This window comes from Sciurus carolinensis, chromosome 8 (assembly GCF_902686445.1).
Source record: "Sciurus carolinensis chromosome 8, mSciCar1.2, whole genome shotgun sequence".
In the NCBI taxonomy this organism is placed as follows: domain Eukaryota; kingdom Metazoa; phylum Chordata; class Mammalia; order Rodentia; family Sciuridae; genus Sciurus; species Sciurus carolinensis.
Genome location: NC_062220.1, coordinates 111970291 through 111985157, shown reverse-complemented (window position 1 = coordinate 111985157; position 14867 = coordinate 111970291).

Below are 14867 nucleotides of genomic sequence, written 5' to 3'. Positions count from 1 at the left end.
AGTTCTTCTCAACTTGATCTATAGATTCAATGAAATTCCAATCAAAAGCTCAACAAGTAACTTTGTAGATTTCAACACACTATTATAAAGTTTACAGGGAAAGGCAAAAGACCCAGAATAGTTACTACAACATTGAAAGAGAATAAAATCATATGACTGAAATTATATGAAAAATGGTATTTATTAAATATTAGCCAACTAAAGAGATAAAAATAAACCCACATAAACACAGTCAAGTGATCTTTGGCAAAGGAGTAAAGGCAATACAATTAACCAAAGATAGTCTTTTTAACAAATGGTGCTAGAAAATTTGTACACATTCTTTTGTGCACACACACAAAAATATAAACAAGATTTTGTGCCTTTCACAAGAAGTAATTCTAAAAGAAGCACAGACATCAATAAAAATGACACTGCTATAAAATAGAAGACAATGTAGTAGAAAATCTAAATGATTATGAGTACAGGGAAGCAATTTTAGATATAACAGAAAAGGTACAATCCATGAAAGATAATCAATAATGTTAAACTTCATTAAAATTGAGAAATCCTCTTCCAAAGACTCTATTAATGAAAAATGAAAAGAGAAACCACAGACTGAAATGGTTGCAAATGGTATAACTGATAAGGTATGTTATAAAATACATGATAAACTCTTAAAATTTAATAAGAAAATAACATAGTTAAAATTGAGATATGAGCTGGGGATGTAGCTCAGTGGAAGCATGTGCTTAGTGTGGATAAGACCTTGGGTTCAATCCCCAGTTCCCCTTGTCCCCACCAAAAAGGCTGAAGAACAGAACCAATACCTCTCCAATGAAGAAATGCACATCACAAATAAGCATATGAAAAGATGCTCAAAATTTGTTATCAAAAAAATGCAAATTGAGAGAACAGTGATATACTACCATGCATCTATCAGAATGGCCAAAACCCAGAATACTGATAATATCATGGCAGATGAGAATGTGAAACAATGTTAATTCATTGCTGATGGAAATGCAAGATGGCATAGCCACCTTGGAAAACAGTTTGACAGTTTCTTACAAGATGAAACTTCTTTAACCATATGATCTAGCAATCACATTCATTGGTATTTTCTGGAAAGTATCCACACAAAATCTCCTTACAGATATTTTTAGCAGTTCTACTTATTGCCAAAACTTGGTGGCACCTAAGATGTTTTTAAGTGAGTAAACTCTGGTATATTTCAACAATGGATTCAGTGTTAAAAAGTAATGAGCTATCAAACCATAAAAGACATGGAGAGGATTTAAATGAAGATTGCTAATAAAGAGACCAATCTAAATAAGCCATATATTGTGAAATTGCAACTACATACCATTCTGGAATAAATGAAACTACGGAGACAATAAAAGGTCAGCTATTGCCAGAAGATGGGGTTGGGAGGGATGCACATGGAGCACAAAGATATTTGAGGGCAGTGAAGGAACTTTATCTGGTTCCACAAAGGTGGGTACCTGTCATAAACAAACACTTGTTAACACCCATAGAACTTATAACACCAGGAATGAATTCTAATGTAAAGTATAGATTCTGGTTGTAAGGTAAATTTCACCAATTGTAGTAAATATGTCTACACAGTGTGAGATCTTAATAAGAGAATCTGTGCATGCAAAGAGACAGGAGTATGTGGCATATGTCTCTGCCTTCCTCTTAATTTTTTCTGTGAACCTAAATTTGTTTTTAAAAAATAAAATGTTTTGAAAAAAATCTATAGAATATTTTTTCATCCATCAGCATGAATAATTGAGAAAAAATAATGTTATGTGATATGTAAATAGTTTTGGAAGAGCAAATTTGAGAATATTCCCTTAAAAATATTAGGAATCTATTGCTAATTTTGCCTGTTAGAGTTCTGAACAATACTATTAAAGTGAAACTTTTATATATGTTTTCACTCTATTTTCAGAAGCCTCTGTTAGTCATTTTTATGACTACATCTAAAGGTTGAACATATGTATGTGTGTTTATTGAAGTGTGTAAAATTAAAATAGCACTTTTCTCTGTGTAAATGTGTTCAGTTCTGCAATAAATCAAAAGTATAGCCTAGAACTCATTTCCTTTCCTTGTATGGCCTAATGGGAAAATTGGATCTAAAGAGCATAGGATTACATTCTCTTCCCACTATAACAGATGGATGTTCATTTGCAAAACAATGATGTGTTCCGAATAGAAAGAAGAAAATTTCAGTAAATGCAAAAGAGATTGATATGTATTTTCAATTTGCTCTATATCTAATTAGAAATACATTACTCGATGGACAAATAATTGGTATCTGGATATAATTATAGTCTACCCTTGAATACTTGCTTGAGTGTTGATAAAATTTTATAGTAAAATAGGAATAAAATGTAATTTACCTCTTTGGGATAGTAGTCATCCTTCTCTATTTTCAAAAGTGGAGCTGACTTATAATAGTGTCAGGGAAATAAAGTCTTAAGAATGAACAATGTCTTGGTGAAAAAAAAAGAATGGAATTTCCTTTTAGCTTTAATCTGAGGATGAATTGATAATGTCTTAAAAAAATAGAAAGCATGATATTCAACTCCTTTCTCTGTAATGTTAAAGTTAAAGGGTAACTAGATTATGGCTAGAATGATTGAGTATGACTATAAGATAAGGAGATATAAAAAATGTGGTTTTCTAAATGACATTCATTTAATTTATTTATACTTCTCAATGACCTATCACAACAATTAATATAAATATCTGCAATTAGTTACTATTATAGAAAAATTGTGAAAATCAAGGTAAAATTCAAGTGGAAAAATATTTTGAAAGATTGATTTTGGGGAAAAACATTGATGAACTTGATATTGATTCTCAGGAAAGAAATTAAGCAGATGTTATTGATATTTGAAAAATATCACAAGGGTCATTTATTTTGGGGGTTATAATAGAATACAAATAGAATACGTTATTATCTATGCTAGGAAATTTGATATATTCAGAAATCAGTAAGTAAAAAAATACAAAAAAAATCTCTACTAGATGCAGTGGTACATGAGGAAGCAGCAGGATCACAAATTTGAGGTCAGCCTAATCATCTTAGCAAGACCCTCAGCAGCTTAAGGAGAGACCCTGTTTCAAAATAAAAGTTAAAAGGATCAGGGATGTGGCTCAGTGGCAAAGCATTCCTGGGTTCAATACCCAGTAATGAAAAACAAAAAACACAAAAAATCCAACAACCACAAAACTGTCTCTAATAATCCATCACTCAGAGGTAATCACTGTAGTTTTTCTTATACTTTTCCTGATATGGTGAGGGAGGTAGATAAAGTATTTGCAGCTATATTTCACATGATCCTAAAGGGAAACTCAGTTCATTCCAATATTCCTCAACCTACTTTCATATGCCTGTACAATTTTCCTCTCAACAGCACTGCTCTGGAATATTTCTGAAGAGTATTTCTTTGTCTCAGCAAGATAAGGTATAATAATACCAATACCCATTTCCATCTCCTCCCCAACTCCTGCTCTCCAGTCTTGGCAGGTTTCCATGTCCTCCTACTGTATTAATATGGATTGACAGTGCCTCCTTTTGAAGTGTGATAGGATTTACAATAATGTTCTCAGAACGAAGGTGGAATACACATACTTACAGGGTATGACAAAGAACCCTGCCCTATACCCAGGACTCGAGGTTCCTGTCTGATTTTGTCTCTGCTCATATGCATAGAGAAATTTTAGAAACAAGAACTTCATTCTTATGAGTGTATTCATTACTGACATTAAAACAGTAGATTTAAGGATTTTCTCTTTGGTCAAAGCACATTGATTTTATTTTTTTTAATAAAACAAATATAAACTATTCAGAAGATAGTGTTTTTCTGTTGAAAAGTTCATTCTTTTGCTTTCTTTAAAAAAACTTACTGTTGGGCTGGGGAGATAGCTCAGTCAGTAGAGTGCTTGCCTTGCAAGCACAAGACCCTGGGTTTGATCCCCAGCACGGCAAAAAAAAAAAAACAAAAAAACAAAAAAAAACTTACTGTTTAATAAGTCTATTTAGGTCTCCATTATCTTGTGTGCAATTTATATTTTATTATTAATATTATAAATAATTATTTAAATAACTTGAAATAAATTTTGGCCTAGAACATAAACTCCCAAGAAGGTAGAAATTTTGTTCCTTTCTTTCACTGTTGTAACCCTGGGGGAATAGAACAGAATCTACTTGACTAATTCTATCACCTACTCCAATTGATTGCTCACTGAGGCTTGTCTGGATTGCCCTAATTAACATGGCAACCTATCTACACCACCACCCCCAATCTCATTGCAGGTTTTCCCAACTCTATTAAATTACTTTTCAAAATAGTTATGCTTTAATAACATAAGTGTTCAGTTTATGAGGTTCTTAAAATCTCCAAGTGGGTAAATCAGAAAATATTGAATGCATAAATACGGAATTTGAGAGAGAGAGAGAGCTGGACTTTAAATACAAATTTGGAAGTTACTGTCGTGTAGAAGGTATATGAAGTTCTAAGACTTGAAAAGACTGCCAAAGAGGTGAATGTAGGCTGATAAGCAAAGAACAAAGACCAAAGGAGGGGCTGGTAAGTGCACTTGGGGTCCAATGTGAAGAGATGAAAGGAATGAGGAAGTGTCTGTAATTGTTTGTCTGTGGTACCGTGTATGCTGTGTATGGAACCTGGGGCCTCTTGCCTGCTAGGCAAGAGTTCTACCTTGAGTTACATCCTCAGCCCTGAGAAATAGCGACTAGGAGGAGAAACTGGTGAGGTAGGAGAAAACAGTGAAGGTAGTGTTTCTGAGGTCAAGCAAAGAAAATGACATAAGTTGCAGAGAGAAATTACTGTCAAATACTGTTGGTGGATCAGGTTCTATGACCTCTGTGGACCATGGATTCTGCAATGTAGAGGTCATTAATGACAAAAGACAAAAAGAGATGAAAAAACTTTTGGTGGAGTGATGAGCCAAAGATCATAATGGAGTATATTTAAAAGGATAGAAAAAAATAGGAAAGCTGGTGTAGAAATGAAGAGAAGTAGGTGTTTTGGTTTAGTTTTTTGTTGGTGTTTGTTTGTTTGTTTTTTGTACCAGATTTGAACCTGGGGTGCTTAACCACTGAGACCCATCCATAGCCCTTTTTCTATTTTTATTTTGAGACAGGGTATCACTAAGTTGCTTAGGGCCTTGCTAAGTTGCTGAGGTTGACTTTGAACTTAACACCCTCCTGCCTCAGCCTCCCAGGTCCTGGGGATTATAGGCGTGTCCCACTGCACCTGGCTTGGATTAGAAAAGAAACAAAAAATGTGTAAATGATGGAAATAATTTAATAAAGATCATTTTCTATTGGTGAAGAAGCTAGAAGTATGGAAGTTTATAATCAATTGGAAGGATTAGCTTTAAATGGAAGTGTATGCAGTTCTTTGGTAACAGGCAGAAAGAAAGGGTATAGGTGGAGATGCTGGTAGGTAGAGGTGGAAATATGACTTGTGGAAGTTCAATCCCTTAAACTTTCTTAGTAGGAAATAAAAGAATAAGAAGGAAGAATAAGGTGTTGGGGATTGAAGGAGAGAAAAGAGTGTAAACCAGATGTGTAAGACCAAGGAAGAAGTGAATTAAGGATTTCTAACATGGTAATTGAGGTGGAGGATACTAAATTCAGTGCAAGTCTACCTACATTTGGTTGTGTCTTCTCCAGTGAAATTCAGCACATAAACATAGTTGAAAAATGGTCACAGAGACAGATTAAGACAGGGCTGTGGATTTGATAAGTGATTGTGAAAAAGAGAAATTTTAATGATTGTCTATAGTATTTAAGAGGAGTAAGGAGTGATCTAAGCCTTCTAAAAGAGTAATGTTCAGAGGAAAATGTTGGTAGGATCAGTAAGATAATAATAGTTCCCATGAGATTGGGTGGTTGTTGAGTTTAGGATACTAAAGTGTTTGAAAAACAGGAGGTGGAGTATTAAAGTGAAGGAGGGATTGCTGTCATCAAAAGGACTAGGTAAGATCTCGGGAATAACTACTGAGGTAGGGAGGAGATCACACTCACTGGGGAGAGGAAGACAAGGAAGAAAGGGACTGAGAGACCTGGGTGTTAGACACAGAAATCACCAATAATTAGGACTGGTTTTTCAGGAAAATGAAGGAATTTCATAGGAATTGTGGAGGGAAGCCTCGCTGAAGGAATATGGATCATATAGTTTGGTTTATACTCAAAACTGTTTTTGTTTTATTTTCATTTATTTGTTATATTTTGGTTTGTGGACGTGACTGTGGTCAGGGAAACAAAAAAAAAAGTAAGGATCAAGAAAGACACTTAGTCCCTACTGGTCCAGTGGTTTGAAGTTAATATGAGAGGGAGAAAAAGGGCTGCTAATATTTGAAAGTAAAGCAGCAAATAGTTGAAATTCTAGAGGATCAAGATGGATGGAGCATTGAAACAATAGGATGAAGAAATAGGGACTTTTGCTGAGAGTAGATGATAAATTCCTTAAAGAACGTTTAAAGGGTCTCAGGGGCTTGACAGGAAGAAAAAGCGGACAAAAATTGTTGTCTGTTTCGACATGTATGTATTCTAATTACTTGTCTTTTCTGATGTATATGCATACATAAAAATATGTATATGCTGTAAGTTTCTTCCCAATTTGCTCCTTATATTTTGTTTAATTTATGCTATATTTCTCTGTTACTAAGTTTAGTTATTTTTATTTTTAACTCTAGTATTTTGGCCTTCAGAATTATGATTAAGAAAAATCACCTTCCAAAATCGATAAGCCAATTCTGCTAACACATTAACATACCCTTTTTCCTACTTTTGTCTTTAATTAATCTAGAGCTCTCAAAACTGATTGATCTATTTGTCGATAATTTTGTCAGTACCAAATTGTTTTTATTGCATTCACTTTTTAACATGTTTTCTATATCTTAATCTAATTCCACTTCCCTGGTATTCGTTTCTTTTTCTTTTCTTTCCTTTTTTTTTTTTTTTGATAATGTTATTTTCTATTTTCTTGTCTTATTGCACTGGCTAGAGTAGCCAGTGGAATAGAATAGAATAAATATGGTCATAATGAGCATTTCTGAATTTTTTTTAGGCAGCAGAAATATTTATAGTATTTGGAAATTTCAAGCATGTAGTACCTGGTGTGTTCCCTCAAATTTTTAAAATATTTTTACTTGATCTTTTTTAGATATACATGAAAGCACAGTGCATTTTGACATATTATATATACATGGAGTATAACTTATTATAATTAAGGTCCCATTCTTGTGGTTGTACATGATGTGGAATTTCAGTGGTGGTTTATTCATATATGAACATGGGGAAGTTATGTTCAATTCATTCTACTTTCTTTCCTATTCCAATCCCTGCTGCCTTCCCTTAATTCCCCTTTGTCTAAGTCAATGAATTTCAGTCTTCTTGCTCCCTTATTGTGTGTTAGCATCTGCATATCAGAGAGAACGTTTGGCCTTTGGGGATTGGTTTATTTCACTTAGCATGACAGTCTCCAGACCCATTCATTTGCCAGAAAAAGTAATAAAGTCATTCTTTTTATGGCTGAGTAGAATTCCATTGTGTATATATACCACATTTTTTTTTTTTTTTACTCACTTCTGTGTTGAGGGACTAATACATTGGTTCCATAGCTTAGCTATTGTGAATTGAGGTGCTATAAATATTGATGTGGCTGCATTACTGTAGTATGCTGATTGTTAAGTCCTTGAATATATACTGAGGAGTGGGATAACTGGGTTAAATGGTGGTTCCATTCCAAATTTTCTAAGGAATCTCCATACTGCTTTCTACAGTGGTTGCACCAATTTGTAGCCCCACTAGCAATGTATGAATGTCCCTTTTCCCCCAGATCCATTCTAACATTTAATGTTTTTTTTTATTCTTGATTGTTACCATTCTGACTGGAGTGGATGGAAACTTGGTGTATTTTTAATTTGCATTTCTCTAATAACTAGAGATAGTGTACATTTTTTTGAATTTGTTGACCATTTGTATTTATTCCTCTGTGAAGTGCCTGTTCAGTTTCTTTGCCCTTTTATTGATTGGGTTACTTGGATTTTTTTGGCGTTAAGTTTTTTGAGTTCTTTATATATCCTGGATATTAATGCTCTATCTGAGGTGCAGTTGTCAAAGATTTTCTCCCATTCCATAGGCTCTCTCTTCATGTTCTGAATTGTTCTTAATCCCAAAGGGAAGGTTTCCATATTTTGCCACTAATTATATATTTGAAGATGTTTTGTAAATATATTTCTCAAACTAAGGACCAACTTTTTAATCTAGTTTACTAGAAATTTCCTTTTTTACAAAAGCATCATAATTTGCTGTTCAATTTTATCAATGAATATATCTTTCTATATTGAGATATGTATATGATTTTTCTAATTTTTTTAATTTTACTGAATTGAATATCAATTTACCTTATCTTCTTGGAATTGATTAAAACTGGTCATCTTATTTATTATTGCTGACTTCAATATTCTATGTGTAATATTTGTTTTGCTTATGTATTCATATTAGAAATTGACATTTTTTTAAGTTTCCTGTTATGTATTTGATGAATTCTGGGATTTGGTTTGTTCTAGTCTCATAGAATGTTAAATTGTACCTCATTTTCATTGTCATAAGATCATGTGTAAATTTTTTTTAATGTTTGAGGGAACAGGCCATTGAACCCATCTTGGACTATGGATTTCTTCAGGAGATGGGTAGGTTTTTAACAATAAATTAAATGACTTTAAAAAAGAAGGTTGTTTACATTTTTCATTTCTTTAGTTTCAGTTTTGTTAAATTGTATTTGCTCAAATAAAGTTACTCATAATAGTCTCCTGTGAACTGTATAATGTTCATGGATCTCTGATGTTTTCCTTTTATTCTCATTCTTGCTATTGATAACTTTTGCTTTTATTTCCCTTGATCATTTTTTATAATCCTATAAATTTTATTCAAGAACTGATTTAGTTTTGTGAATTTTCCTATGTGGTATGTTTTCTTAAATTAATGTATATACAATTTTCTTTCTTGCATTTTATTTAGATAGAAATTATTGCTCATTTTCTAATTTTTTGATGTGTACAAATGCTTCTTGACACACAATGGGATTACATTCTGATAAATTCATTGTGAGTTGAAAATATCTCAAGTCAAGTGTGCATTTAGCATACTTAGCCCACAGAACATCAGAGCTTTGCACTGTGGAACTATCCGTTGTTTACCCTTGTGATCACGTGGCTGACTGGAAGCTGTGACTCACTGCAATTTCCAGACATGGCAAAAGAGCATGATGCTGCCTATTGCTAGTCCAAGAAATGATCAAAATTCAGAATTTGAAGTCCAGTTTCTCCTAAATGCATACAACATTTCCATCGGCATAAAGTAAAAGCACGATAAATTGAAACTTCATAAGTCAGTAACTGTCTATGCTTAGTAAAGAAAACTAAAAATAACTATTGCATGTCAGAGTTAGCTTTCCTCTAAGTAAATATTTAGCTACATCCCACAAGTTTAACATATCTATCCATCTCTATACAGTCCTATGTTACATAATGATGTCTCTGTTAATGATGTGCTAAATGCAGGATGATAGTTCCATATAATTGTAATATCACCTAGTGCCAATGTCACTGTTGTAAAGCTGGTAATGCAACACATACCTCATGAGTCTGTAGTGGTGCTGGTATAAACAAACCTATTACTGCCAGTCTGTATTAAAATATAACACATACAATTTTGTACAGTACATAGTACTTGCTAGTGTGATAATGATAATAAATGATTGTATTAATGGTTTATGTATTTACTATACTACACTTTTATCATTATTTTAGAGTGTTCTATTTATTAAAAAGAAGTGACTATAAAATAATATGCCTCATTGTGGCTGCAGCCTCATGTAATTTTCTTTTTTACCATGTCTTGATTTCATTAAGGGGTCACATTAATTGAATGACCTAGACCATCCAGGTCTGAGTAAATACATTCTATGTTTGTACAACAGTCAAATTGCCTAAAGATGTGTTTCTCAGATATGTTCCTTTAGTTAAGTGGTACATGACTCTATGTTTACATAAGCATATATATATATAACATATATATGTTATTAGGCTTTATAACAACTTAGGATTTTAACATTTTCCTTAAATTGACTTCTGTATCATTAAAACATTTGTTTATTGCATTCATAGGGCAATATAAGCTTTCTTTTGGTGTATTGTATCATATAATACTATAATTTTTTCTTTAAGGTTCCTTTTTTTTTTAGTGCTGAGGATTAAACGCAGGGCCTCATGCATCCTAGATAAATGCTACTGAGCTATACCCCCAGACCTCAAATTTTACCTTAAAAAATTCAAAATAGAATAATTTCATTTTAGGGTACTCAAAATGAAGTCTGGAGGTGGCAGGTAGATCAGATCCCAGATATGTCTGACCCTTCTACTTAGATGACACTGCTTCCCAGGATTCAGGCTAACTTCTTGGAACAATCCAAATCATTACTTCTTGGAACAATCCAAATCATCACTTCTTGGAACAGTGTTTGCTATTTTCTGCAAAACTGCTGAGCTGAGACATTCCTTTCCTTTTCTGTGAAACTGCCAAGTGACTGTTAATAGTTGTCCAGTCCTGAACTAACTGGAAAACTTACCCATTTGCCAATACCCATTCAAAATTCAGACAAAAAAAATGATCAAACCCTTCACTTTTACATCAGTTCCGTTTTGTGGTTTTGTGGTTTAAAGATAGCCTCCATTTTGCAAAATGTTGGAGCACAGACTCAAGACTGCTTGACTGCTTGAGTCTGTGTTCCCAAGTTGTAAACTTTACAAACCCGAAATAAACACCTTTCTTCTTTGTTCTCAACTAGACTGAATTTATACAGGCGATTGACATATTAAAATATGTGTCTTATAAGTAGCATATACTTATGTTTAAACCTGAGTTTTTTAAATGACATGGGAAGAGCATCGTGAGATTCTCAAAGTTTTGAGTTTTCTCCTTTGAGAATCCTCACCTCTCAGATTTTGTCTCCCTAGTGCCCCCTTCTCTCTACCCTTGAAAAACCCCCTTCTCTCTACCCTTGAAAAACTTTAAGCTTTTCCATGTTTTTCTGGTTCTTGTTCTTGTTTTCTGCATGCATCTTTTTTTTTTTTTTTTTTTTTTTCTGTAGGCCAAGAATTAGCAAATACACTGAGGGAATGTTGACTTGCTTCTACCTGGGGTTCCTCTTTTCTTTTGAAATTTTGTACCTTTACGGGATGATTGCTTCAGCATCTCTCCAGTGCCTCCAGATATGTTTTCCCTCTGTGCTTTATCTAAATTTTTGAGTTGTTTTTAACAGAATTCTTAGACTGCCACCGCTAAAAATGAATGTGGGTGTTCTGAACCTGGAGGCTTCCAGATGGACTGTTGACCATCTGGAAGAGTGGGGTAATTTCCTTAAGTTGCTTCCAAGAAGCTGACTATTGGGGTGCCCAGTTGCAAAATTAGCACACTGTGTGTGTCTCCTCATGGTTCGAAAAAGCCCATCCTTTAAAGACATTGAGATGAACCACATATGGATATTGCTACAATCTCCATCCTTCAAATCAGTAGTAGAGTGTAAGGAATAAAGCAGGATGAGTCCCTGAGATCTTAAATCTTATTCACTTGAATACTAAAATAATATGGAAACCAAATTAGGACTGTTACTTATACCGCTGGGATATTGCAACTAGCTTAATGAGTGACTACTAATGGGGCCCTGCTTATGGCTTCACAATATATTTTAAAGAAGATACCTGTGAAGTTCTATTTATATTCCTGTCATCGGTGTCCCCTCACTAGCAACATATGGCCACTCAAATTAATGAGTCAGGTAAAGGGGTATCCACACAGTTTCTATGACCCACAGGGGTTACTAGTTCATGGCAATATTTTACTACTGGAGCATATTACAGAACTAGTACAGGGAGTTCAGCAAGATAAATCATAATGAAGGTAAGAAATAAAGAAGTTAATAGTAATATCAATTTATTGTTTTTCTTAATCCTAGTTATTATTCGTGTAATAAGTGTGGTGGCATTTTTGCTTGACTAATGAAAATAGCTGGAGAATGTTATAAGCGCTCATTTCACTCCTACACACACACAATGAACATAAAAGAAATAATTACCATAAATTTATGGAAACTTTATAACATGAAAGTAAGGTGCCAAATTCAACTATCAGAAGAAACAAACAAAAAAAGACATATCATTGACAATGTTAAATGTCAGTTGAGTCCTTTGATCCTGGAAAGTAAAGAAAATTTGAGAAATCTCCCCATCAGTTTGTGTTCTGAGAGGTGGCGGGTCTCACAGGAGTCACTCTATTTTGAAAAAAGACCTGCATCCATCATGTCTCAAGACTCACTTGTCTATCTGCCCCCATAAAATTTAAGATCCTTTTTACGATTGTCTGAATTAAGTCATTTCCTTAATTATCTGGCACATCTTATCTTTGATGATAGAAAAGAGAAGACTTCAATGAAAATGTGATTTATATCCTTGAAGTATTATTCTATATGATAAATTAGCAAGGCAGTATGAAAAAAAAAAGAAAAATAAAAAACTCAGTTATTTAGGAAACTACAAAGTGAAAGTGCCAAAAGAATACAATTCAAAGACATCCTTTACATGGGAGAAAAATTAGGGATCCGAATGATTAAGGAGAAATGTTTTCAATAACATAGTATAAAAGGGAAAAAGAGAAGAAAGTATGTGAAAAAAGTGAGATCAATGCATGGAATGTCCTCAGGAAGTTGCAATTAGAAGTCACGCAGGAAGAGCTGTAAGGATGGAGGAAAGGCAGAAATCACAGAATTGATTGTTGACACATTTGAAGAACTGAGGAGACAAATGCTTTCAGATCCAAAAGTTTTGCAAGTACCAAGGTGACATGACTTGGAAAAAAAAAAAAAAGGTTCCCATCTTGAGCCACCCTAGTGGAAAATGTTTGCTCCATGAGAAAATCCTGCATCTCCTCAGAATGGAAAATCTTGAACAGGTTACTTAGAAAGTAAGGAGACACAGAATAACATCGGTTATTTAAATGCATATGTCATCAAATAAGAATGCTAGTTAACAAAGCACAATCTTTATTCCAAGTTCTTTGTGCATGTTTCCTCTTTGAACTGTATTAACCTGGTGTAATGGGTATTTATCAGTAGCCTTATTTTATAGGAAAGGAAATTTCTACACAACACCTATGGTCACACAGCTGATGAGTGGAGAAAAGAGAAACAAATCCAAGAAGGCTTTTTCTAGCATCTATGCTTTGGACTGCCTTGAGGAAAAGCATTTATGTAGATGAAACTATCATTCAAAAGTGAGGACAAAATAAATAGTTTTAGACATGCCAAGACTCAGATGTTTTGCTTGATGAAATCACAAAAGAAGAGAATATAGACATAGAGAAAAGGTTAAGTAACTGAACCCTAAGAATACTAATATTTAGAGTTTGGGACAATGATCCATCAAAAAGAAAAAGAAACAGTGGTCAGAAGGAGAAGAGTGGATTTCCAGACATGAAGTAAAGAAAATGTTGCAAGAAAAAGAAATGGATGTCAATAGGAAAGGCACTTGCTAGGTTGACTGTTAGGAGGATGAATATGTAATTCCTGGATTTGGTGATATGGAAATGCTGATAGGACAAAAACCTGGCTGGAGTGGAGCTGTGGAAGAATGGGAATGGAGGCTTAAGGTAGAGCAGATATCAATGCTCTTTGACCTCAGGTCCACTGTGACCCTATATCCATACATGGCACGGAGACCAAGTCCAACTTGCCCAAAGATCTAAACTTAAATTGCAAAATTTTAAAACACAAAAAAAGCATATAGGAATATCTTTTTTATCTTATATTGAGAGCTTCTTGAGTAAAGCATGAAATTAAGAAACTGGACTATAGAAAAAGTGAAAACAGTTTGAAACACAGGTTAAAAAAACAGAAGACGAAAGTTTTTTCCATTAATAAAGGAGAGAAATATTTCAATTTCAGCTAAAGACAAAAGAATATAAAAACTTTGGTAATTCAAAAAAGTAATTTAAAATTGAAAAACCAATTTAAAGAAGATGAAATACAAATAAGCAATCCATATATAAAAAGGAAAATTTAATATACAGGAAAGTAGGGAAATGCAAATTAATAAAATTGAACACTTTCTTGTCCATTTCTTGTGAGAAAATGAAAACACTTTAAAATATGCTAAATTAGAATGACATGGGAAAAATAATTATTCTCATGCACTGTTGAAGGAATGTGGGTAGATACAAACTTTTTGTAGTCACTTTAGAAGTCTCTGTCAAAATTTAGTTAATAATATAAATATTAGGATTTAGTTTTGCATACATTATTATTCTTGTGCAAAAGGACACGCACAGAAATATTTATTGCAATGTTATTTACAATAGAAAAATATGGGTAGAAACAAATTTAATGCTAACTATCATGGCATAGTTAAATATATTATGTGATATTATGCAATTTTAAAGAGAATAAAAATTTTCTTTATGGAAATATAAATTATTATCATAATATGAATTAACCTTCAAGTAAATGTTAATTGTGAAAAAGCAAGTTGTGATTTTATTTATTGATCAAATTAGATTTTAAAAAGGGACGTAATTATAAGCCAGACTCAGAAAGTCAAGGGTTGTATGTTTTCTCTCACATGCTAGAGAGAAATAAGGAATTTTTAAAAAGCAAGATCTCATGAAAAATGGAAGGGAGAACAGTAGAGTGGGAAAGGGGAAGAACAACAGAATGAAATTGACCGAAGTATGCCATATGAATGTATGAATACATCACAATGAATTCTACTTTATTTATAATTATCATGTAACA